General features: G+C 37.5%; 1 long non-coding RNA gene across 1 annotated transcript; it reads left to right on the forward strand.

Moving 5' to 3' along the window:
* LOC116780785 lies at positions 1–27220 on the forward strand. Its single transcript, XR_004354621.1, has 4 exons — positions 1–96; positions 6392–6567; positions 9069–9198; positions 27131–27220. It is a non-coding gene; the product is annotated as an uncharacterized LOC116780785 (long non-coding RNA).

Here is a 27220-nt window from a genome sequence, read left to right on the forward strand (position 1 = left end):
TGCATACACATTCCCTGAATACACATTTTCCACAACTTATTTTCAATTGACAACCTTCAAAATTTCTCTGATTCTACATCTACATCTACAAGACTTGTAAGTAACTCTGTTAAAGGTAACTACATTTCCAGATTCAAAAACATTTTGTGGGGCCATTTTTTTGCCTTTCCTTTCAGAGTTGCTCAGACTGAGGCAGGTTTTCAAAATCTTTCCTCAGGGCAGTTTCCTCCTAGATGACTCTTCCAGTCTCTTTCAAGCTCTAAGCAATGTATATTGCTCTAAGTAATCTCTTCAAGCAAATCACAAAAGCAAGGCACAAACATTTCCCGGATAAGCACAGATTACTCTGTTGCATGGTATTACCTATTTTGTTTATGCTTTAAAAAAAATAGTTTAAATAAAATACATTAATTCCCCAAATATTTACCTTTCATGGAAACAATAAAAAAATTTTGCACTTTTCTCTGTTTAAACCTCAGAGGTGTGTTCCACTAAAATCCTGTTTGGTATAAAAAGAAGAATTAATTTTTGCTGCAGGTGTTTTCATGGTTAGTAGACTACGTATTAACCAAAAAATAAAGACATTCCCATTCATTCACATATCTGAGTCAAAAATAAAGTGTACTGTGGGAGGTGGAGGCACTGCTATATATGTTTTGACCTGCAGCTGGATTGCTCAGCTAGGGTTAATACTAGAGAAATCTTCATTTGAGAGTAGCAAAAATTGAAAATATAATGAATGGAAAGCCCTGTTTGTAACACTGATACTGAAGTTTTGATAAGACATGATTTTGTTCCCAGTAGAGAACCTTTCTTGTAACTCAGACCTTTCGAGTAACTGAGGCCTGAAGGTACCTTTCTCTAGTACCAATTCAACTGTACTAATCGTGCTTATGGCAATGTTGCCTACATCAGCTTGAGGTCTCCCTTTTCTTTTGTCTGGGATGCTTGAAAATGCCTCCTGGCACTGCTCTTTGACATACCTCTGCTGAAGCTGAGTTCTTCTTTTGTCTTCTCAAATGGACTACTGCTGAGCAAACAGATAGCTCTTTCTCTCTCTCACTTGCTTTCATGTGTGACAGGAAAGCAGTCACCCAGATGACAGATTTAGTTTTTTCTTCTGCTGAGTGACAATATCAGATTTATAATTAACTTTAATTTTTTCCACAGGGAAAGAAATAATCTGATATCTTCTTTTCCTCATAGGGTAAAACCAATTAGCTTTCTTATAAAATTACAATTGGAAAAGAAAATGTTTTTCCCTTCAGTAGTGATGAAGTCAAAGGAAGCATGCAGTGGGTATTGCAGCTCGAGTGGTTATGCATTTTGTTGAATATTTTAAGAATGTCTTCTCCTGTTCCCAGTGTAGCAGGAAAACCTGAATGAAAGGTAACTTTCTTCAATAACAAGTGGCTTTAAAGGGGAAAAAGGCAGAAATAGTACTATGCACATATTTGTAAAGACATCCATACAATTCATCTACATCCTCTAGACTTGCTTCATTTAATATCTGAACTCTGTTTCAAATTCTATTTCTGCTCTTTGTCCATTCATGTAGTCTTTCTATCCATTATTTAATTCATAAGAATTTGAGTGTCTATGCATTGCTGGATAACTGAATAGCTATTGAAACATTTCAAAGCACAACACCCAGCAGAAGGACATAGTTTTCTCAAAACAAGTTGTGGACAAAACAAAAATAGCAGGAAAAGAGGAAAATACCTTTGAGTTAAAGCAAAAAACAAAGAATACACAAACACTTGAACAGATGAGACACAGGTTAGGAGTGTTAAACTTTGACTTTTTGAAATAATAATAGATCTTTCTAGGCTGATGTCATGACAAGGTGAAGTAGTGTTGAGACAGTTGGTTCCTAAGTGTCAGCATCAGATCAGATACATTTAAGAAGCTGTGCAAACAAGGATATTCACCTTCAATATGATGCTATATTCATATTCTCACCATACATCATGTGAATAGGAGTTTGAGCACATAATGGGGGGATGTATTTTTCACAGATTTTCTACGGGATATTGCCCCAATATATATATAGAAAAAATGATCTCAAAAATATCCTGAAGATCTCCTGAAGAGCCTCTGGTGATTAAGAACCATATTTCATTGACCTTGATTCATTACTTCATTTAGATTACTTGTGGAGTAGCCCACTATCCACAGTCTATATAAAACCATCACAACATTGCTGTTGTGGGTCGAAACCATTTGAATACATTTGAAGAGGCTTCAGACAAGTACTCAAGTGTTTTACCAAAATTCAAAGGAAGCTATGAAGAATTTGCAATTTGCATATCATTGGTAACTGGTTTTTATTTTATAACCCACACATCCACCTCTTGTTTCAAAGCTGCAGATGCTCCACATTTAACTCAAAACATTTTGTACGATATTTTCTAGATGATATGCCAAAAGAAGAATCAAGACCTACAATAGGTACTCATAAAAGCATATTTCCCTCTGAGATTGAAAGCGGCAATTTGCATTTCACATAAAGTGAAAATATGTCCAAGGTCAAAAGGGACTCTTATATACTTCAGGCAGCCTGAAGTAAAGAATGTTGGAGGCTAAGCAGAAGAGAGAATGACACAATGTCAATTACAAAGACAACAACAGAAAGTAGAAAATACTTTATAATTTGTTTTACCCCAACAATATCAATGTTCCTGGGAATATTTGAAGACAAAATCAATAAGCTTTGGCATTAGTTCTAAACTAGTACTGTTTTCTCGTAGAGGAATCTATTTCGTTATAAACTAAAGTAGGGAGTTCTTGCTCTTATAAAAGGTATCATTCATGAAAAAGCCTTATTTGTACTTTACATAATACATGGAACCTGTGTAGTACAACTGTCAAAGTATTCTTCAAAGATCCATTATTACTTATCCATGCCTGGAAAAAGGAAACTATGAGGAGACAAATCCTGGCTTGCATATTCAGAAATTAAGGCTAGTTGTGGGTTCCTACAGAGTTTGTTCAGCCAGAAGTCCTGCACCTTCTGCTCAGAACACTTTTACTTGCTCTATCTTTACTACTGGGTTTGCTGATTTTAGGCTGAAAATTACCACATTGTATTTCAAATCCACCTCTTTACATTTGGTGTCAGTGCAGAAAAATGGTCCAATTCCTTCCATAGTCCTTGGCAGACAAGGACATGGTTCCCGATTCCTTTGATCTCTTGCCTCAGGATCCCACCCAAGACATTTAGGCAAAGACAGCACCGAGGCTGTACTACAGCATTATGTCCTGACTCTGATTTGAGGCTGAAGTTCACCATGAATCCTCAAAATGTTGTATTCATCCAGGCTGGATATTAGCCTTGTGGATTTAAAAAAAAAAAAAAAACCACAAATACCAACCAAAAAACCTAAAAACCAACAGAATCACTGTAACATGGTCCTCTCTGTCATGGAGCCGATATCTTCCTTCCTGCTCTGAAAGAAATAAATGAGAAATGCTCTTTAGCAGGTTAGGAAACCCTGATGAAACTATCAGTGGCCACTATGGTGGCACTGTCAGCTTTTGAAAGTTTCTTTCATTGAAAGTGTTTGTAATGTGTAAAGAAAATAACCAGTGACACAATTGATTCCTATTCACTATTTTCTCCCCACTTTTTTCTCCAAATCCAAACACAGTTTCTGTAGATTGCATGGCATGACATGCTCATCACATGCTTTTATATTATCCATATGGGCAAGTTCTTCCTTGCTTCAGAAAGGAGTCACAATTTATTTAATCAGAAAAATTTTGAAATCTGACAAGGCTGTATAAAATCAGTATACTCTGACTTCTTCAGGCAACTTCTTATAGACTGTTGCCCTTGTAGAGACTTTAAAAAAAAACCCCACAAACTAGCACAAAATCTTTCAAAATCAGGTACTAGTTTCCCTGTTACTACACTGCCCTCTTTTAATAGAGGTGACATCAGTCCAGTGGTGATTTCTGTGCCTCCTAATGATGATGCTATCACAAAGCCATAAAATATGTGGAATATTTTTGCAGAAAAGCACATGAAGATGCTAAACATTACCATTGCTCCTATCAAACCCTAGGGTATTTACAGAGCATTTTAAATTACATCGTCATAAACAATACTCTAATGATAGAAACCAATCTCTTCACAGCTTCCTGGAACAGTAAGAGCAAGACCTCCTTTGTTGATTTAAACTATTGCAATATTAATTTTCAAAGCAAAACTATCATAATATTAATTTTCAAAAGAAAAAATCCAGCCCAGTAACACTAAAGACTTTATATAATTAACTCTATGTACAGATCTTTCTTTGAAATTATGGTCTTTGAAATGTGGTTGTTAGAAGACAGTTCAAGTGCTCAGTGCAAACTTTGAGCTCTGCAAAACTGCTTTAACCTGCTTGGCAGGTTAGGCAGGTTCACTCATAGGAACACGATTTGCCAGAAAGCACTTTTTTCAAAACAAGTCTCAGCTCCTGCATCTGACAGTTTCTTCCTGCTTCTCGCATTCTAGCCTGCCACTGTTGAACTTTCTTTTTATTGCTTCTCTGTTATAATTTGTTTCTTACACGCTCATCCCAAATATACTTCCCCTCTAAAAATATGATCTCCAGTGACAATTTCATACACTTTGCTTTAAAATCTTAGGGTTTCTATACCCAGAAATTTATTAGACAGGTAACATTTATGAAAGTGTTGTGTGTAGCTGACGTTCATGGAAGGTAGTTCAAGCTGTCATAGGAAATTATGCAAAAGGTTAACATTTGTTATATTTGAAGAAAAATTCTGGGAAAGAAAACCAAGGGGATTAAAAATATTTTCCTTTTGGAAGCATCTAAAAGTTTTAATTTGGAATTTTCAAACTGGAAGAACTTTTCAAGTGTCTCATATCTATTGTTATTGTCATTGCTAAACAAGATGCAGATGTTATTTATCTGCCAAAAATATAACTGACTTTTTTTTATTTCCTGATTTCCTATCTCAGCGGACTTAACTAGAACAGTGGCTGAAATCTAGAAAACTTAGAAGGTTTCTACCAGGTTTCCACCCAGTGGCTCTAAAATACATTTCTTTTCTGTGATCTTATTGGCAGGAAAGCAAATGTCAATACAACTCAGTTAAAATGAAAATCTTTCCTGTTCGAATAAGTATGAGAGACCATTCAAGATAAGTCTCTCTATAACATCAACTAGTGAACATAAGTGGATCTTTCTCTTTCTTAATAAGGATGAAAAATTTCGGCTCCTTATATTTAGGTAACTAAGTGGATAGATTTTCAAAATTCCTAAGCATTCCATTTGCACAAGTATGAAAATGGTAAGGAACTGGATATTTTATACCCCTCCTCTAAAATCTTGTATTTTTGATTTTTAAAGTTGCAAATTTCTCTTCTAAAAAATTCACAGTTAAGGAGAATCAAAAGATGTCTCTCATTTTACAAGCAGATAATTAGCTAAAAAATATTGGGAGTGTGTATCCCAGCTATGCATCTATGAATGCGAGATTACAGTTGGTCTGGCTGAGCACCTGGCACCATGTGAAGATAAACAGGTTAGCTAAGAACAAATCTCTCTGCACACCAGAGGTGTTGTAAGGTCACACTCGTTTAGCACTTTACTGAGGCTTCTGTAAAGTTAATTCAATGCAGGAGAATGTTCCCCTAATGAACTTTGTTTGGAGTAAAGCTAGATGACTTTACCAGCAACTAGCTACAGGTGGATGGGTGTACTTCTCTGTAAACTTCTACAACAAGTGAGAAGACCTCCAGTCTGGCCTCTAGAGAGAACTTTAGGCAAGGGGTGAAGCAAATGAGAACAAACTGTTAGTCAGACATGAATTCTTGTGTCTTTTGGCTAGTCTTGTGTGAACAAGAGAAAATATTTTGTACCTTCAACGGCTATTCATAAATTCAGTAGAAGCCATGGGAGAAGAGCAAGCATTAAATCAAGGAAAAATAATGAGGAGAAATAGGAAACACATGGGCAAACATACACACACAGACACTCTATGAAGCACCTAGGTTAAAAAGTTCTATATATCTCTGTATGAGTGTTTTGCTTTTGGCATGAATATTCTCAAAAGTTTTACATAGTCCAGACTCTATCCTGTATGTAATATTTGTGTGGCATTATTAGTCAACTAAAAATACTTTCTTTTTTTTTTAGTGTAGTTGAGCCTATACTTTTCAAAACTATGTTTTGTAAAAATCAGCCTACAGAAACACTTTGTAGTTATGAATTTTCAGAGAAACCTATCACTGCACAAAAGACATTGACAAATACAAATAAGCCCTTTATAATGATGCAGAATGCAGTATGATGCAGTGGAGCAATCCTTTCCAGTATCTGGGGAGAATTCTGACACATAAAAAGCAGTGTGGTTTTTTGTTTTTCTTGTTGCTTAGAGTCATCCCTCTAATGAATTGTCTACTGAGGAAAAGGCACTGCTGCTGTCTTCCCTTCTTGAAGGCTCTACTGAGAAAAGAGCAGCTTCAGAGTAAATTGAGCTCTTGCAGGAGCCTGACCACCAGAGGCTGCTGAAGACAGCACTAGTCAGCCCAGGTTATATTTCACTACCAAGGTAAATGCTGGTTTTAGGACACTGGACGTTGCATCCATCATATTTCCATACTTTTTTTTAGCTGTATCTTGAATTCAATGCATATTATGCATATGAGTCATGTTGTGCATAAGAGCTGAGATCAGGGTGTGTACTGATCAACTGGCCTCATGTCTTCCTAATCTCACCTACGTCTAAATCATGGGAACTGGAGACCAAGTACCTGCTCAGTACCTGCTGACATTTAGCTTCTCTGGAGACTGGGATAAGTTTGGCCTGGTCTTGATACAGAGATTGTGAAAGTGATCAGAGCTACATGTTGCAGAGAAGAAAGGCAGTCTCCTAACCCATTCTCCTCAGTCTGTCTGCTGATGCCCAAGTGTGCCCAGCCCCACAGCATGTTCAACATTTCTAGGAATTTCTGTCACGATGCCCATGCCACCATTTCATGGACTTGTGGTGGAACTTGGGTTGGTTACTCTGCCAGCCATAATGCCCTTAACAGTCAGATCATTTCCTTTCAGCCCTGAAATATGTTACAATATGTAGGTCAAATGACACCAAGAGATTTAACTCAGATAACACTTTACTTATATACTATTGATTGTAACTTAGCCCTGTTTTAAATCAGTGCAGACTCTGTATAGCAATATATTTTCTAAACATAGATAATGCAGAAGATTTTAGGAAAAAAAATTCCACACCTCTCCTTACAGGAGCAGCTACTCTACGTTTCCTGTTACATAGGTGCTGCATAGGTCACACACAATCCATGTGAACCCCTACATGCATTCAATCCTTTTGTTTAACAGCTCACCTATTGCTGTATATCATACAGATTATTTTATAGCCCTCAAGGCATGAAGCACATAAATTACTGAGTGACTGCAGTACTACTTGCTGAGACACGATTGCTGGCTGACTGTAACTGTGTCAGACAGACAACACCGTTTCCTCTGAATTCCTTTAGGGGGTTCTCCCAACAAAGGAAAATTATTTTGAAAATGATTTTGTTTTTACCTCTTTGCTGGCAAGAAAGCTCGTAATAAAACCCATGCTGTTAACCCCTGTTAGAGCTGGAGCCTGTAAGCTTTGAGCCAACCCAGTTTATAAGCTGGATGAACTCTGCTGAATAAACTAAATATGCTCAAGTATATGCACACCTGCAATAGATTAGCCATTTTATGGTAATTGCTCTATCAACTACTCTAAATCTTTTCCAAGCAAGACAGTTTAAAGTTATTTCTCCTTCAAAATTGATGTAATTAGTGTGCACGGATTCAAAACTTGAGCTTTTAAGTAGACAACTTACCTAACCACTAATTTTCAGGTAGAGGTGTTTGCCTAGATACCCAGATTTCTCTTTTTTTTTTATTTTTTCTGAGCATCTGTGACTCCCACCATGTGGTTGAGAAAGTATTCAGGCCATCTGAATACTGCCCATGTTTTCAAAGAAAGTTCTGCCATAAATCCCCAAAGACATTATATGGCTGGTTCTCCAAGCAACCCTCTAACAGTGTTTTCCATTATGCTCTTCATACTCATGCTTCTACTTCTATACATAAACATCTGATTGCAATTGGGTATTGTTTTGGAAATACATTTTCCTCTAAACCATTTTTTTAAAAAAGTAAAAATAGCAAATGATATTCCGTAAATTTGTGCTATCCAGCCCAAAATCTTGCCTGACCAAAAAAAAAAAAAATCACAAAATTGACTGTGATCTATAATATCACTCATGTTGCTTGTCTGCCTTGCAACCATGAGGTATGATTTAGAGTTGCATGTCTGAAAATACAAAAGAGAACATAAACTACAACATTAAAAAAACAAAACAAAACAAAAAAAACAAAGAAAAACATGGAAAACATTATTTGAATTCTTTGTTCAGCTGTTCTCCCATCAGCAGTTTTCCTTTCAGCCCTATGATCCATTGTCATTTCTCATAGTACGTGTCTAATTCACCCAAACTACAGCCTCCAGAAAAAGCTGGTCAAGAAATTTCCAAGTGAACAGTTTTTCACTGAAAAATATAGAAACACTGGACCCAGAAGTTTTCACAGAGTCACTTCATCTTCAACAAACTTCCAAAAGATGCCTGCCTGCTTTCTGCCATCTCAATGTCTGGGTCCTTAGAGCTGCAGAGAAGCCTGGCCATGCAGATGAGCTCGCAGCTGGGGCCTCCGGGGAATTCAAGCTCCCAAATTCAAGAGCCTCAGGATCCTCCATCTCTACCTGAGGTGTTTATTTCAGATGACTGATTTTGCAGGAGGGAGAAAGCAGTCTGCAGTCCTGAAAGCTGGAATTTGAGATGTCCTGTCAGGGCTTTCCACCACCCCACCCCACACTCTGACGTCAATTTTATACTCGTAGAGTCCCTGGGGGACATGTTCAGTCAAGGGTCTACCAACTATTGAGACTGTATTTTTTATGTGTTGTTCAGTCCTGTTTTCTGAAAAGTCAAGCCAGAATAGTTTCTTTCTGTGGAAAAGTTCAATTTGTCTTTTTTTTTTTTTTCTGAGTCTTTCTTGGGGCATCAGAACTTCCTTGGAGAAGGAAATCCTATGCTTTGAAATGCCATCCTCTAGAGATATTGGGAAAAGCCCTTCCAGAAGTTTGGCATTCAGAGAATAAGATGTTACACCATGACAGGTACAGGCAGACTTCCTCATCTGAGTTATAGCAAAAGTGTTCTAAGTCACAACCATTCTCATTGCTTTAAAAAGGGATGAATATATTTCTCCAAACGGTCTTTCTCTGTTAATACTTTCCCTAGGCACTCACATCACAGAGTCAACTGTGTGACCGCCTTAATCATTCAAGAAACATAAATGAGTAGATTCAATCACAAGACAAATGTCTTTCTGCTGTGCCGCAAAGCTGCATGCAAGTATATTAAATCCACGAATCTGGCAGAGTAGATATTGGTGTCCGTGGCCAAATGTCTGTACACTCAGATTAGGAACCTGGATGTACAAAGAGATCAGATAACAAACCATTCTTCAATTTGTTCATACAAATGCCATTTCCATAAAACAAATACGGGGAGCTTAATTATGTTGCAGGGTCTACTATATCCCAAGAAAATGGTCCTGTAATGCCGATAAGCTATAAATCTTGCTTTTAATGTTGTTCAGAATCAGGAAAACGTAAGTTTCCATTAATTATCTTGAAATCAGATGCACACACATGTGGACACACATGCAGACACACACACAGGTATTTGACAGGTACAGACACACACATTTGACAGGTATGCTAATTTTAGCAAAACTAGGCCATGTCCTTCCTATCTGGTTCACATTTTTTTGCATTACAAATCCTTATTCTGTTGTTATAGAAGAATTGGCATTGACTGAATGAATGCTTGTTCACAGGAAATAAGCAGTAAGCAGTGATGTTCAAATAAATTGTGTCAATAAATTGTAAATATCAGAAAGTATTTCTTTTAAAAAAGTGAAGAGGAGTTACAGCTTATTTTCCGGCCAGGACTAACTATAAATTTGCAAGTGGTAACTGAGTAATCCAAATGTTCATTATGAAGCTGGTTTTGCGTGTGACCAAACAGCAACTTAATTCAAATTCAAAACAATATTTAATATTTTTAATATATAATTATCTGATAATGATTCAATTCATACCTATTTCATGTACAGTGAATAGTATGCTTCCAGTATTTATGCACAGGTAAGCAGTGCTCTGGGTAAGATGCAAATATGGAACTATAGTCAGATGGTAATTCATCAGACCCTTCTGACAAGTAATCTAATCTTGTATGACAGCTATTGTTTGCATGGATAACTATGATGACTGGGCCAGACTCCTCTCTCAGCAGTCCCAGTGGATGTCTAATGTGTTCCATTTATAATTTTTGGGTAGATTAATTGCAAATTACATAGCACCATGTATTTAGGAATTGAATAGACAGCATGGAAGCAAGCTGCACTGCTAGTGCTGTTCTTTCCTGGCTTTCTGGCAGCTGGTAAGCTTCTTGTCCTCTAAGCTCCCCTAAGTGATTTTGTTTGGTTTGATTCGGTTTGGGTTTTTTCTGTTTACATGATAAACTCTATTAATGTCTTTTAAAGGCTTCATCTGGGTCTTGTACTACTTCTCTTCCCAAACTTCAAAGGGAATTTCCCTGCAATGTCTATTGTTTTACTGAGAGACTAACTTTACCGAAACATTAATTAACCATCACAGTAAACTTAATCAATTGGTTCCTCTATTTTTAAACAATATGATAAGCAAAAAGGGAGAAATTCCTCAAGTATGACCTTCTTGAATATGTTAGATGTCTTGTCACAAAATATTTCCAAAAGAGAGTAAATCAATTGTCCTCCCTATTGTGTTTGAAACTGTATTCAGCTACTCTCCAGAATCAAGGAATCTAACCAATTTGAGAACAACATATACCACTCTAGTTCAGAATGTTGTTGTGTCCAACCATAGCCAAGAGATGTCTAGAGAACAATCATGAATCAGTTCTCCTAATACCCTAAAAAATTGCAGTTAGGTAATTCATGAATAAATAGGATGTCCCTCTATTAATAATGAATTACTAATTTCTGTTGGACAAACTTTTCCAGTTTTCCCTTGAGTCAAACATGTGCATCTCCACAGATTAACTATGTACTCTGAGGAGAACCACCTCTTCCTAACTGTTTTAGATCTAGTGCATGATAAAATCACCGATTTTGGCAGGTTCTTGTACAAAAAATAAGCAAACTAATAATAACTACCCAGGGAAGTGGTGGATTCTCCGTCCCTGGCGGTTTTTAAGATGAGGCTGGATGTGGCACTTAGTGCCACGGTCTAGCAACTGTGGTGTTAGTGGATCAAGGGTTGGACTTGATGATCTCAGAGGTCCTTTCCAACCCGTCTGATTCTATGATTCTATGCTTCTATGAAAAGAAACTCCCAAATCATAATACATCTATGTTAGCCACCATTCCACTTATGATTTGATGTATTTGTTTTAAAACATCCTTAGTTACCCTTTTTCTTCCTCTTCCAAAGGAAGATCCTTCCTCAATTCTTATCACTTCCCTTACAGAAGCACTTCCACACCTTTGGGTCTTCTGTAGATTCTTTGTATAGTTATTTTCATTTATTTTCCCACTTCTTAGAAGGGGGAACAGATACCATGGAGAGTTTTCAAGGCCTGGATGTGCTACAGCTTTATAAACTTATGTGACAATGATCTGCCCATTTTTTTCCTAATAATTCCCTACATACTGTTTGTCCTCCTCTGTTTGTCATTTGGAAACATAATTTGCCATTTTATTACCTGTTCCCTGCACAGATCTTCACCGTCAGCCTTTGTATTTACTTCATTACTATCGACAGTAACTTTGTCCCCTTCCTGTTCATCCGTTTTCCCTGACCATTTATGGACAAAGTTGACCCAGTGCACATACTGTGAGACCCTACTGCCAACCTTATCCCCTTGAGAATACTGACCATTTATTCCAACTCTATGCTTTCCATCTTCTGAGTTATTTAAAAATGCGATGGCCTTCCCCTTTATGACACAACAGCTGAATTGCTCTAAGACCCTTTGAGAAGGGACTTTGTCAAACAACTTTCAGAAATCCAAGCAGAGCATATCAACTTGGCATGACCGTCCCTTGTGCATGTGCTTACAGTCTTCTTCAAAGAACTACAGTAGATTTTTAAACCAAATCTGCTTAACTCTTCCTTAATGTCTGCTATTTATTCATATGAATAACAGGGGTTTTTTTTCAGAAGAGTGCCCAGCAATGTGTTTCATACAATTAGTCTGTCATTATCATGACATCTCCTGGAACCTTCCTCAAAAACTGGCATTGCACTAATCATCTTCTAATTCTGTGACACTAATGCAGCTTTAATCATGAGACTACATATTAGAGCTTACTAGCTCAGCTATTTGGGTTTTGAGCTTCCTTAAACTCTTACCAAATTTGCATGATTTTTTACTACACATTTTCGTGACTTATTTGATGCTGGTTTTTATATCAATTCAGTTTGAAACTGTTTGATACCCCAATACATCTACACAAAACAAACAAACAAATAAACAAAACCAAAAACACAAACAAACAAAATAAAAAAAAAAGAAAAAGAAAAAAAGGGTTCTGGAGCAGAAACAAAAGTCTTTCAAGATGAAACAGGGGTGTAAAGAATTAATTTCACTTTTCTGCTATCCTGGTCTTTTGCTGTTATATTTCATCTGCGTTTGGCTATACAGAGTGTCTGGTCTATTTCCTACTCCCAAGGTGTAAGAAAGAAAAATTTTTATTAGTTTTTTGCCTTTTTTTGTCACATTTCACCCCCTAAACCTTTTTTTCTTTTTTTTCTTTTTTTTTTTAATAGAGGAGGCAAACATTATTGTGATGGCTTCACTGTCTGAGTGCAGCTTCTGATAAAATCCCCTTGAGTCTAAGCGTTTTCAAAGCTGTGCTACTAAAAGCTTCTTGCCATTGGAAATACATAAAACCACCAAAAAAAAGAACCCTCAAGACACAAGAACTTACCTTGATCAAATGTCACTCTGGATTACATTTTGAAAGGTAATCAAATGATACGTCTGGATTTTTAGGATTTTTAGCTTTTTGTAAATTTTAGAAGTAGTTGCGTGGTAAATGTAGATTTTAGCGTAGCTGTATAATTTGTCACACTTTAGAACAGTAGTTAGCACATGCTAAATCCTTTCTCCCTCTTTCATATGGAATTTTCTAAATTCTTTAGGTTGTTTAGACTTCTCTCAAGGAAGGTCTTCATTCTGTTGAAGAACATTTTCACCCTAGGCTGAACCACAAGATCCACCATAGACAAAGCAACCTTCAAGCCCTTAACCTTGGAGGTGCTCCAAAGGACTGTACACGCCATGAAGAAGAGGAAGATGAGGGAGGACAGGGGTCTTGAGGTCCCTGATACCTTAAGCCCCTAATGGTTTTTTATTTTTCTAATATTGGTAAGCCTTGTAAGTTTTATAGGTAGATTTTAAAAGCAGCAACCCTCACTCCCTTGCATCCCTTTCCCTGTAGTACCCTTGTTTACACATTCCTTAACCCTCTTACCACATTCTATGCTCCCTATATCACTCCTACCCCTGAATCTAGCAGAAATGTTTAGTCTTTCGTCAAGGCAAGGCCTAGATTGTTGGCAGAACAGCATATCAGGGCCTAAACCGCAGAATGCGGTCAAGAATTAGGTAACTATGTACCCTTTGTGCTCTGATGATGGTGAAGGTGATGAAGTAGGTGGTCCCGAAATGCATCCCAGACCCATTTTCAGGGGATGGACCAGGGGCGGTCCAGAGCAAAGGCCACAGGGTGGACACATCTGGGATTGGATGGATGGTATTATAAAATGTAACATCTCAGGCACGGCCGGCACGCGTCTTGTAACATCTTCTGCCTTGGCAAAATAAACCCTTTCTTATCTCACCCCTAATTAACTGCTCCGGGAGATTTTTTCAGCACCATAAATCCCACGGCAACATCCCCAACTCAGTTTTGAAGGGTGTGTTGGGGAAGGATCTGGGGAGTGGATAATTCTGGGATTGGATGGGCAATACCATAAATTGTGGAACCCCTGGACGCTTGTGCATGCACCGTGCTATACTCCCGTGGTTGAAGGCCTTCAAATTAAAGGACTGCTCTCTATCTTATCTCTATACTAAATTTGCCTGGTGAGTCTTTTTTTTGGCTCTTGATCTAAGGCATCACAAGCCAGTCCCACTTTGTCAACACATAAGATTGCACATACACTTTCTTGGCACTATCATTTGCATGTGATAGGTTTTGTGTGGACAAAGTTAAACTGCATTGGCCTGCCAATATCACTGCTCAAGAAAAGTGAGTGCAGGCAGCTTACTAAACACCAAGGAGCTACTTTTCAAAGTTTTGGCCTAAAATTTCCTTTACTATCATTTGTCAGATTAGAGGCATAAGCATGGGTTAAGTATTTAATTTTTCCCCAGTCTGGAAGTCCTAGACAACAGTTTGAGTAAAACTTAACCAACTTACTAGTTATATGTAAAGTGAGAGCTTCTGTGGTAATGTGCCAGTTGCCAATAAGAAACTACATCGGCTACTTGAACCATTCAGTCTTCTCTGTATTGCCAGCTGCACACACTTTGAAAAATTCTCAACAATATTTTGTGGTGGACAGAAAATAAAAGGTCTGCTTCACCAGCTTACCTTATATGAGTTCAAACTTTGACTGCTTTGCAACATTTGGGTTGGATTCCAAATGTATGACAGTAATTTTAAAATGACAATAAAAGAACGAGAAGATCGTTGTAGGTTTGTCAAGCTGCTCAGACCAAACATGAAATGCATCTTAGGGGCTAAACACATCAGCTGCAATCAGTACAAGACGCTCACCAAATCTGTCAAAATCTTGTCTTTCCCCTTCTGACAGCCCTGTGTGCCTCTGAATGCACACAGATACCTATCTGTCAAATCCTTCAGTGTTCACTGGTTTCTCTGAAGAAGACAGCTGTTTGCAGTCCTTACATGCAGAATGTTTATTGCTGCTCAGTGTTCAAATCAGTCTCAGAAAGCGTGGTTTATCTCTACCGATGCCTGTTACTGTGCAGGTTTTCAATAGCCACAGTATCAATCTACATGACTCAGTCTGTGAATCTGGTGAAAAAAATAACACTTCATGCTTACCATTTGTGTTCCCAACTTGCAGAAGTGATGAAATGATTCTTCAGCCATTCATTTCTAATTGTTGTCCATCAGTACTTCTGTAGGCCCCACACTGCCACTGAGCACAGAATTCAGATGCCAAATCCTCCAAATCCTTCCAACTTGCTACATCAATGCAGAGAATAAAGGTGGAGTAAAAGATTTTAGAAATTATTCTTATATTTGCTCAGAGAGAGAAATAGAAATGGACAGGAAATAATTTCTAAGCAGAGATCTATTACATCAGATTTTACCCAAGATTTAAGGTTTCCATTTGATTTGCCCACCATGAGAAATAAGAGTGATTATCTTCTCCTTTAGATAAGACACTGCAAAAATTTTAATTGCTCACTGTTGTGCCATTCGCCCATTAATTATTTACTGACTGTTCAAAACAGTACAAAGGGTTACCAAGCACAGTACATAAAGATAAACAAATCAGCTATTCTCCTCATTCAAAATTGTAAGCTATAATCAAAGATGACAAAATAGTCCTTATTAGCACTGAGGCCCTGATATGGCAAACTCTCCAGGCACAGAAGTTGTCATAGATAGGGCAAATTCCTGTGGGTAACTTTCAGCGCATATCATGTAAAAAGCATCAAGAAAATTATATAGCTGCATCTTAATGCTTCCAGTAGGGCTGTTACATGGTAGAAATCTCCTGTCAGTACTGAGATGCAAAAATTCTCATGTCCCAGTTCTTAACTGCAAAAAATTATTTTTTCACCTGTGTATTTTTTGTACACCCACCACCTCCTTACAACATCATCATTTTTTCTAGTTGTAGAAGATTAATCATAAGGTTAGATAACTTAATTTAATCTACACACAAAAACCATTAAAATATACCTTCTTTCCGGATTGCAGACTGTCCTCATCTTATACTACCAGCGACTGTAAGTCCCCTGTTAAATTTCTCAGGAAACTGTATTATGTGTTAGTAGGTGACAAGTGAAAACATGCAGAAAAGGAGACTTTTTTGTACTATCACCAAAAAATCCCCCTATGTCTGTTATGCATGATGTAAATTTGTAACAATAACGTGTTGTAAGATTATAAGATTATAGGGTATAACATCAAACAGCAACCCCTCTAAAAAACCATGTGAAAGTATTATAAATGAACAATTATGTGAAATCATCAACAACTAAGCTTACACAAAACAGAGTTCTCCAAAAAAAAAAAAAAAAAAATCTCAATATCATATAAGGAAGAAAAATTCAGGCAAACTTTCTCAGAAGTGAGAAATTTGCTAGGGTCAGAGGACACAGGTTGAAGGAAAGAGGTAGTCTTATAAAATAAAATCATCATTACTTTTCATGATGAATATCCATAACTTGCAAAGCTTTACTGTTGCAGGGAGCACGTGTGTTTTTGAAAAAATCCCATTACAGTCAGTAGATTTTCATAGGAATATTTGGAAGAGCAGACCCTAAATTAATTACAAAATAAGACTATTCAGCTCACAGCGAGCTGTATGGAAAATTGCCTTTAAAATGCCTCAAAAATAATCCCCATTTTATTTGTAGTGAATTTCCCATTCACTGTGGTTACCACAGTAGCTTGCCCACAATTGATTTTATTCAAGTTGTCAACTATCAAGTCCTTCAACAAACAAATTACCTGTACTGAAATGAGAGGAATTAGCCAACTTCCCAGCACAGTTTCATCCCATTACATGACCCCATGAAGACGATGTACATCTGTAGGGCAATGTCATGGCTGAAAGAAATCCATTTATCCATTCTGCTGTCACTTTCAGAAACAAAAACACTAGAGAATGTTTAACCACAGAGGTCTCTCACTTTTCACGGTGACAGCTCTGTGGCCCTTACTGAAACAGTCTCTGCAGAGGTACAGAAGAAATTTCTAAAGGTTCAGCTACTGTGCAGGACATTAAGCCTCTGAGGCACCGAGGAAAACAGAAAAGGATTGTCAGTGTCAGGTCTGAGATAGGAAAAAAGCTTTGACATATAAGAGGGAATAAAAAGAAAAGCCTTGCACAGGTATGTCATCCCTGGTCAGATAAAAATACCAACAGAACAGGTGATAAAGCAAGATTCAAAAAGCTCCTGTCTCTAGGAGAAACGCAACTCGTTTGTTTTTGCTGGGAACCTCACACGTTAGTTTGTTGCAACTCAAAATCTTAAAAGCCCACTGTGGCTACAAGCCCAGCAATAAGAATAAGAAAAAGTTCAGAGAAGTTATAGGCTTAACAAGCTCTCTAGCTGCTGGTTTTATGCACATTTCACCTATTGTATATCAAAGAGAAGACACATTTCACCCAAGCTGCTGGTCAAAAGATGACAAATTTTAATTTGTCCTAAAGGTGCCATAGAGAATATATAGCTAAAAATAATGTCAATGATGAGATGGTTTGATAGTCATTAGATGGTTAAAGTTGTTCCTGAGGAATATTTATAAGAGAAATGTATTTTTTAAATGAGAGAATGTGACATCTTTGCCAAAGGAAAAAGTGTATCCAGGCAGACCCTGAATTCAGCTAGGTTCCCCCCACAAAAATGCACCAGTTGCAAACTTGTTATGAAAGATGTGAAGATGTAAAGCTTTTAGTTCTGTGGACTTTTGGTGTATCTGGGACAGTTGTGTATAAATATCCAGGATTCCACATCCTCAATAAGAATAGACTTTTCCAGTTTATAGAATTACATATTTTGAGCTGTCAGTGTCTGTACAGTTAAGATTTATGTTTTAAGAATTAAATGAGAGCAAAGCAAAACAAAAATTATGGTGAAAGACTTTTTCTTACTTAGCACCAGTTCTAAGTCCAACCAAAATAATTATAGCTCACACTCCCTAGGAGAGATACCAAACTCTGCACACTTGACAGGCAAGACAAATGCAACTAAAAGTTATAGATTGAATATCTTTCTGCTTGAAGCATTATAGGTGGAGTTTGGTGGTAATTGAAGTGTGATTAAAGGAGTCTCTCTACCCTGAAATCAGACCAAGAACAGAATACAGTGGTTTTTAGGGTACACTGCATTACAATAATTCCTAATCTGTATAAAAGCCATTGCAACAAATGCCATTGAAAGTCATTCTGAAGTTCCTGAAAGGGCATGGGATGTGAAATTTTTGGTCCTGGTGAAGAACATTTAAAGCATATTTTGTCTGTGATATTAAACTATGGAGAAAATTTTTTCACTTAATGTTACTCTCAGGCACTTAGATATCTGTAGAATCCAAATGAAATATACCAAATTATTCTTGCACATATGTGTTAAATGAGTCCTATTTGAAGTTCACTACTTTTCATCAGTGAATTTATATTTGTACACCACTAATGTGAGAACAACCACAAGAGAATTTAATAAAACCCCTCTGTAAGTCCAAGGTGTTAATTGCAGGAATATGACAAAAGCAACACACATGATCCGCAGTGGATTGCCATCAAAAACATAAAATATTATCCACAGCCAGAGACTCCTAGTTAAAAGAAAGAATAAAGTAAGAGATCTGTAAAGTGGAGACTCCTGGATTCTTTATAGGCAAAATATAAACATAATAAATATGCTAGTAAGAGGTGAAAGATGCCCGAAGAACACTGTTGCTAAATTATTTATAAAAATTAAAAATGCCAGCAATGCTTTATTAAACTGGCTGTCTGTAACTGGGAAAAATCATATTCTCGTTGGAAAAAAATCCTCTTCTTGGATACAAATAGAATAGAATGGAATGAAATAGACTAGATTAGACTAGATTAGAATATTTCAATTTAAAGGGACTTAAAACAATCGTCTGTTACAGCTGCCTGACCAATTCAGGGCTCACCAACAGTTAAAGGATGTTATTAAAGTCATTGGCCAAATGCCACTTAAACAATGACAGACATTGACCACCTCTCTAGGAAGCCTGTTCCAGGGCTTGACCACCTTATGGGTAAAGAAATGCTTCCCAATGTCAAGTTTGAACCTTCCTTAGTACAGCTTTGAGCTTTTTCTGCATATCCCATCACTGGATTCCAGGGAGAAGAAATTAGCATATCCCTCTCCACATCCCCTCCTCAGAAAGCTGCAGAGAGCAATGAGGTCACCCTTCAGCCTCGTCTCCATAACTTTATGTACTGAGTTTAGACTCCAAAGGTCTTCCCTCACACCTTTTTTGTAAATTGGAATAATGTTGGCTAGCTTTCAGTTAGCAGTAGGACTAGGACTTTAGCCTGGCTTTCTTAGTGTTAAGGCTTTAACAACCTCCTCCTTATCCTTGTTTTCCTTATTTATTCTGCTTTGAAAATATTTGACACACCATGCTCTCTTTTTCAGATGGGACCTGGTAAAGTATTGGGTCAGCAATTGCTGGTGGTGTTTGCCTACTTCTGGCCTGCAATAAGGATGCTCAAATAGTATTCATGGCAGTGGTCTTTGTGTTAAACAATATTAAAAATGTCACATACTATGTTCAGAGTTTCCATTTTGTTTAATCACAATTTCTCTAGCCAAAAGGTTTTTTTCACATCCAGCTGCAGTGGCATATAATATTCTTACACTGTCATAGATTGAATCATAGAAAGATTTGGGTTGGAAGGGCCCTTAAAGATCATCCAGTTCCAACCCCCCGGCTGTTGGTAGGGACATCTCTCGTACTTCTTACAGTTCTTCTCTTCTAAAGGTTCCTGTCCAAAAACTTCTGTCGGCAAAGTAGTTGGTGCAAGGTGGTGCATGTCAGTACTTTTTTTTTTTTTAATCCTTTGAACTTACTTAGGCACCTAGCAAAAATTTCAGAGGCAAAAAGAGAAAGAAATTCCTGCTTGAAAAATGTAGCAAAACTTAAATAGTAAATGACAAATAAAATAAACCTCCACAATAATGTTAGTTTCTCTTGTTTAACTCAGTTCCCAACATACCAGTGCAAAAATATAGCCCAGAAATATTTGGTTTCTGTTGACAGTAAAATCTCAAGTGTCTCAGGACCAATCTTGAATTCATTAAAAAGTCCTACACAATTTTTTTCAGGCTGTATTAGTTGTTCTAAATGTCTCTTAGAAGATGTATGAACACAGTGACCTTTGCCCATCTTTTTTTAGCTTTGTTATTTTTCTTTACACCCTCAGTATGGAGTGTCCTGTGGATCATGTCCTGCTGGAAAATTCTTGATCACAAGTTGTTTGACAGAGGTAAAGGCAGCATGAGAAAGATCGTGGAACAGAATCCTTACAGTAAGGGCTGTATTCTTGGTTAAATTCTTGGTTAAATTCTGAAAGTCCTCCTTACCTTCTCTCAGGCAGATAGGATTTTGCATTCAGTTGTGGTAACTTCCAAAATTGTACTGGAGGGGAAAAAGCAAAATAATTTCCCTTTGCTAGCCACGCTGACGACAAAACAGAAGTCATGTGAGAAGTCACGTGAGGCAAATGTACCTCCACACAAGGTCTTCTGCATGTGCACTCTAAATATATAGATGAAGCAGGTAAACTTCCTCAGTCCAAGCTGCAGGACGTGGTATTGAACCATCCTGAGCATGCATCCCGGGTAGTGAGCTTGCTAAGCCGCACTGGAGCTTCATTTTACCCTCCACAACCTAATTTCTTTGCACAGAATTGAGTCATGGAAAGAGGATTTGTAAGACAGGTTCAAAGCAAAGCCTGCATGCACATGTGAGCTTAGGAGCTGAGGCGACCTTGTCTTCTCATTTGAAATTTGGCATTAGTGGTCATTATTTTCTCTGTTCTCAAATTAGTAGAGTCTCCTTACTTTCTACACCTTTAGTCCCATGGATTAAAAATAAACCTGTCAAGATTTCTCTGAACAAAAATAGATCTTAGAGTAAAATGATTTGACTTGTTCAGTCATGTTACTCTTTATTTGTGAAAGTCTAGACAACAATGGAAGTGCCTGAATCCTAGCACAGTAAGTATTTCTCTGAATACCCACATCATCTGTCTGTTGTGGTCTTGTTTGTAAAAGTTTCAGTCTACCAAAGGAAAACCAGTGTGATTTAGACGACTTGTAACGCAAGGTGAACCATTAATACTTATTCTTCTATATGCTAAACAGTACAGGGATTACTTTGGAAACGTATTAACTGAGGGTTGTTTATTGTCCAGTAGCTGTTACATTCACAGTAGCTGTGACTGATATGTGTAGAATCTTGTCTCTAAGAATGGAGTAACAGTGAATGAGTTTTATTTCAAATAAAGAATTCAACGAGTTTCATTTTACTATTCAGTCAACAAAATACCAGTTCATGGCAATGGTCCCATAACAATGCCTTTATTTTTATCCAAGTCGGAAATGATTTTCAGAATAGGAATTTTGGATATTTCAATTATCCAAGTCGGAAATGATTTTCGGAATAGGAATTTTGGATATTTCAATTATCCAAATCAAAAACGATTTTCAGAATAGGAATTTTGGATATTTCAATTATCCAAATCAAAAACGATTTTCAGAATAGGAATTTTGGATATTTCAATTAAGGTAAGGACCTGTTCTTCAGGTAGATTGCAAAATACATATCTTTGTTGGTCAAAGAAATATTTCATCAGAAGAGGGAGACAAACTCATATTGGCAGATGCGAATCTGGATTTCCTTTATCATTTTTTCCTTTATCATTTATACACAACCTCAAGGAAGTACCAAAAACTTTAGTACACAACTCTTCTTGCTAAATATCTACTTACAGGGCGTACTGAAAACACAGTTTATAGAGGAAATAAAAGATGAAGCCAGATTTAGAGGTGGCATCAGTAAGAATAATGTGGTAAAAATGCTCTCATATAGGCACACATTTATAATTATTTGTTTACTCAAGTAGTCTCTGCAAATTCTTTTGAAAATCTGTTACAAAGTCAGGCTTTCAGCAGACCAGAAAAAGCAGACCCAGAAATATCTTTCAACTCTTGACATTGACCTACTATTGCAAAAGTACCTGGAACTGCTTGAAATAAATGTTCCAATGGGCACAATCTTCAAGTTCAGATTCTGTATTTCCACTGACTAGGGACTCCTGATGCAACCTGATGTCTATGAACACATCTTTTGCTGTACACTGTTGTAATGCATGTGTTTTTTTGGTCACTGTGAGTTAAGGCTGCTAGGTGTGTTTAAAAACATACATTGCAGCTGAGGTAAACAAAAAATGTCATTGCTGAATAGTCATAACAATTTCTTTTCCACGGTAAATATATCAAGTAAAGAATGTCAAGACAAAAGTATCTCTGGGGATAGTATCTTGAAACCTCTAGTAAAGTAATCCAGAGTTCTACCTTCTTGAGTGACCTCAAGTCATTTAATAAGCATTCTCCTGCTTGAAGCAGGAGTAGTAATCTTAAGGTTTTGGCTCTACTGGGGAAGAGTGCTCAGTTTGTCTGTCCCTCTTCTGGTTTTGGCAATAGTTTTGGTAATATTTGCGCTGAGAGAGGAGCTGTGGCCTGTAGAAAATGCCAGAGTGCCTTTTCCTAAAAGACAGTGTTCTCCCCAGTTAACCCATTATATTAAACAAGCATTTAGTTTGGCTTCTCGAGCAATCCTTGTTGACTAAAGTGTATGTTTGACAAGGAAGCTTTCATACTGCAACAGTCTTAGCCCTTTTTCTACTTATTCTGCAATTATTATTAGCAATTTGCTAATAATTAGACTAGTAAGGGAAGAACTGGGATTTTAACCAGGAGTGGGGGAGGAATAGATATTCAAACTTTGCACGTCCCAGTTTAATACAGATGAAAAAGGAACAACTCATATCATAGAATCATAGAATGGTTTGGGTTGGAAGGGTTTCAAGGATGACCTCGAAAGTCATCCAGTTACAACCCCCTTGCCGTGGTCAAGGACACCTTCCACTAGACCAGGTTGATAGAACCCCATCCAACATAGCCTTGGACACCTCCAGGGATGGGCAATCCATGACTTCTCTTGGCAACCTCTTCCAGTGCCTCACCACACTCACAGTAAAGAATGTTTTTCCTAGTATCTAGTCCAAACCTACTCTCTTTCAATTTGAAGTCATTCCCACTCGTCCATGTAGTAACATGCTCTTATAAAAAGTCCCTCTCTTGTCTTTTTGCATGTTCTCTTCAGGTACTGGAATGTAAAATTAGGTCACCCCTAAGTCTTCTCTTCTCCAGGCTGAAAATTCCAATTCTCTCAGCCTATATTGTCCCTTACTGCAAAATACATGCAACTATGGTAGTCATTATATCAAATTATCACACAAACCCACAAATCTAAGTGTTTATAGATTCATATAGATATTCAGATAAGAGGCAGCAATAGGCATTTGACTCAACACTGTATTTGAGCTATTCCCTTGCAGCCAGGAGGACCAACCGTGTACAGGGGGGCATCAGGTAAAGCATCACCAACCGGGCTAGTGAGGGGATTGTCCCACTCTGCTCTGCACTGGGGCGGCCTCACATTGAATATTGTGGCAGTTTTGGGAACCACATTATAAAAAGACATTAAGCCATTAGAGAGGGTCCAAAGGAGGGCAATGAGAGTGGTGAAGGAACCAGAGGGGAAGCCTTATGAGGAACAGCTGAGGTCACTTGGTCTGTTGAGCCTGGAGAAAAGGAAGGAGACTGAGGGGAGACCTCATCGCAGTTACGACTTCTCATGAGGGGAAGAGGAGGGACAGGCGCATCTTCAGTCTTGTGACCAGTGACAGGACTCAAGGAAATGGCCTGAAGTTGTGTCAGGGGAGGTTTAAGTTGCATATCAGGAACAGGTTTTTCACCCAGAGGGTGGTTGGGTGCTGGAACAGGGAAGTGGTGACAGCCTGACAGAATTCCAGAAACAGTTGGACAACGCTCTCATGCACATGGTGTGATTCTCGGGGTGTCCTGTGCAGGGCAAGAAGTTGAACTCAATGATCCTGATGGGTCCCTTCCAGCTCAGCCAATTCTATGATTCTGTGATTGAGATAGCCATAAAATATTTTTCACTGTAAGAGAGATAAAGTTAGATCTGAAGATCTCTGGTTCTCCCTATCATCTGTAATTGATCTTTTTACATTTATGTCCGTGGACTTTACAAATGCTTGTAGCTTGGATTACCCTAGAAATGGTGGTTTCCAAGATATAAAGCAGACAGTAACTCAGAAATGCAGGATTTAAAATTATAATTACCTGTGAAAGTTTTTACACTGACACTGTGCATTTTATTTTCTTTTTAAAAAGAAATAAAAGTAAGTGTGAAGTAGTGTTGATTTTTATCAACAATTAAGAAGACAACTGTTCCTCTCATCATCCTAGATGTGAATGCTGATCAAACAATTAAAAAAAATCAAAGGTATTAATTTTTTCATAAAATATACAATTTTTTTTTAAAGAAAGAGAAAAATCAATTTTAGTTTGAAAGGCTCATTAAAAATGTAAGCTCAAGAGTATGGAAAACAAGATTTCAACTCTTAATTTTTTTTTCTCATATATCAGAAGAAATCAAATAAAACCAATTTGCCTCCAGGATTTTAAACATCACTATAATTTAACTTAATAATGAAGTTAAAAATAACAGAAAAAAAAAAGACAAAATTAAAAACAAAAGAAAAACAGTCACCAATCCTCAACCAAAAACCTTTTCCCCTGCCACCACATAAATTTATTTAAGAAAAATGGATAAAAGTATGTCTGCTGGATATATATCAAAAGCATAGGTGTCACTGGATTCAGGAAGTACAAATGTATGTTTTCTAAACAAGACATAAAGACTACAAAATATAAGAACTAAGGTATGAATATATGCTATGATTATGTTAATAGCAATACTCACACTGAAAACATCTGGCTCCGATGAAGCCTCTTTATTTATTCATCTGCAGAAGAATGAAAGTATAGTGCAGAGGTCAGTAAGGCCATCTAATCTATCCAGGCCCCCCATAAATGCTTTAATGAGTTTACTTGCGTTCATTGACCTTGATCATAAACCATAGTGAGAGCTTTCAATTCCTGCAGTGTGTGAAAAGCACCATACAATATTAAGCCTGCTGTCTCCCATTCCCTTCGAATGTGCACTAAGCTTATGAGGAATGTTTTAGATCACAAATTAAGTCTTTTAGGAGAAAAAGATTGCCATATCCTAGCTATGACAATGATGCTGACAATAATGGATAGTGCTATAAAGTGGAACAAAACCAGAGTGTACTGGTGGTTTCTACGGCTGTCAGGAAAGATCCCATCTTACTGTCTTTTTACCTTGACTAACTTCAAGCACTAAATCATTGTGTAGCTATTTTAAACATTCTGCATGCTTTAAACAGACTTGGAAAAAACCACATGTAGTGTGGCGAGTACTTTACATGGTAAAGAAGAATGTACGGTCTTCTGAGGTGGTGATCAAAGAGAGTTTATTTCAAATTTGGCGCCTCCCTTTATACCCTGATATCATGTGACCTTCTAACCAATAGGGTTATCCATTTAGATGCATGCTCCTTTGGGCTTCTCAGCCCCGGCACGTCCCCCGTGCCTTGGACATGTCTCCTACAACCACACGTGTACACTCTTGCTTGATGAAGAGTGTAAAGAGAAAGGAGTCTGACCTTAGGAGGTATTTCCACTTGCCCTTTTGCCCTTTATGCCTTGAAGAATTTTTTTCAGCTACAACAAAAACAGCATGGGTGACAGAAGTAAATGGGGCACCAGGGTCAGTCACTGGAACTGCAGTACTCTTCCTACACCTCCTCCTCATTTTGTAGCCATGCCATATATATAAAGAAGCAACAAAAAATCCTTGAGCTTAATCCCATTGGCAGAATATAAAGATGTAGAAGGCTCTGCAGTCAGTCAATGCAAGTGCTTGTTTTGCTACCACCTCCTCACAGTGTAATTGATCCTGGAAACTGTTATGCCATTAAAGACTGTGGCCAGTCTTCCCCACTCATTTGCCTACTTCACACCTCTCTTCCAACTTGACTTTACTCCCTTTCAAGTCTTCTGGTGACAACAGTTCCTTTCACTATACAGGATAGATAGCACTTGTGTGAAATTTCTTGCTTCCGAACAGTTTGGCAAAAAAGTAACCTGAGAAATTTATGAGAGAGTAAACCCCCCCAGTCTATTAACACCGTGACAGCACATCAAGAAGTTAAGGTGCTGAAGACCAGAAGAGTACTTTGGGGAAGTATGTCTATTACTGCTCCTTATACTCTTCCCCGTTCATAAGTTACTGGCTACTCTCTGAAACAGGATACTGTGCTGGATGGGGCCTTGGTTTGACTGGGGACAGCTGCTTTTCTTTTCACTTGTGATATTTTCAATTGTTGCTTATTGTTACTGATAAAAACAGAATTAAGATGAGTGAAAACTTTAGCTGCAAACCATGCCCATAACTAATTGCTGTTCCATTTGTCTTCCCTCACTAGTAGTTTATGCATCATACTGTCATGACTTTTGCTGAGATATTAAGTGCTTCACAACTCTAAGGTTTGCTTTAGTGATACATATGCCCAGCAGCTACAAGGAATCCCAATCTGATTCTCACATCCAGGTGCCATTAAAGTAGAAACAAAATAATCCAACTGTAAAATGCTTTTTTGTTGTTGTTGTTCAGATAGACAAATGTTTAATTCTTCTGAGTCCTCCTTGAAATTGAAAATAAAACTGCAAGAAAAACAGATCACTGGTTTAACCAGTTTCCCTCTTGAGATGGTGGGCAGGCTGTTTGAAACACCTTCTGTCCTATTAGGTATTCTACTTGTTCACTGTACTTCTAACATCATTATGGTTTGTTTCACAGAATGAATGCTTGGAAAAGATCTGCAAATCAATGAAATGTCTAGGAGTATAAAAAACTGTTGCATTTCAAAAAGCCCCTATCCACCCTTTTTTTTTAAATTAAAATACAATTTTTCCTCTCCTTTTTTAACTTCACAAAAGTAAACTGGAAATGTTTTTCTCTAATTAGCTTTTTCAAAGTCTTTTTATTCCAATCCACACTGCCTACAGCAAAATACTACCTTGAAGATCTGAAGAGGCATAGCAGAGACCAAAGAATACATCTCAATGGATTAAGAGGCTGGGCTTTGATGGAACTGG

This window comes from Chiroxiphia lanceolata, chromosome Z (genome assembly GCF_009829145.1).
Source record: "Chiroxiphia lanceolata isolate bChiLan1 chromosome Z, bChiLan1.pri, whole genome shotgun sequence".
NCBI classification, from domain to species: domain Eukaryota; kingdom Metazoa; phylum Chordata; class Aves; order Passeriformes; family Pipridae; genus Chiroxiphia; species Chiroxiphia lanceolata.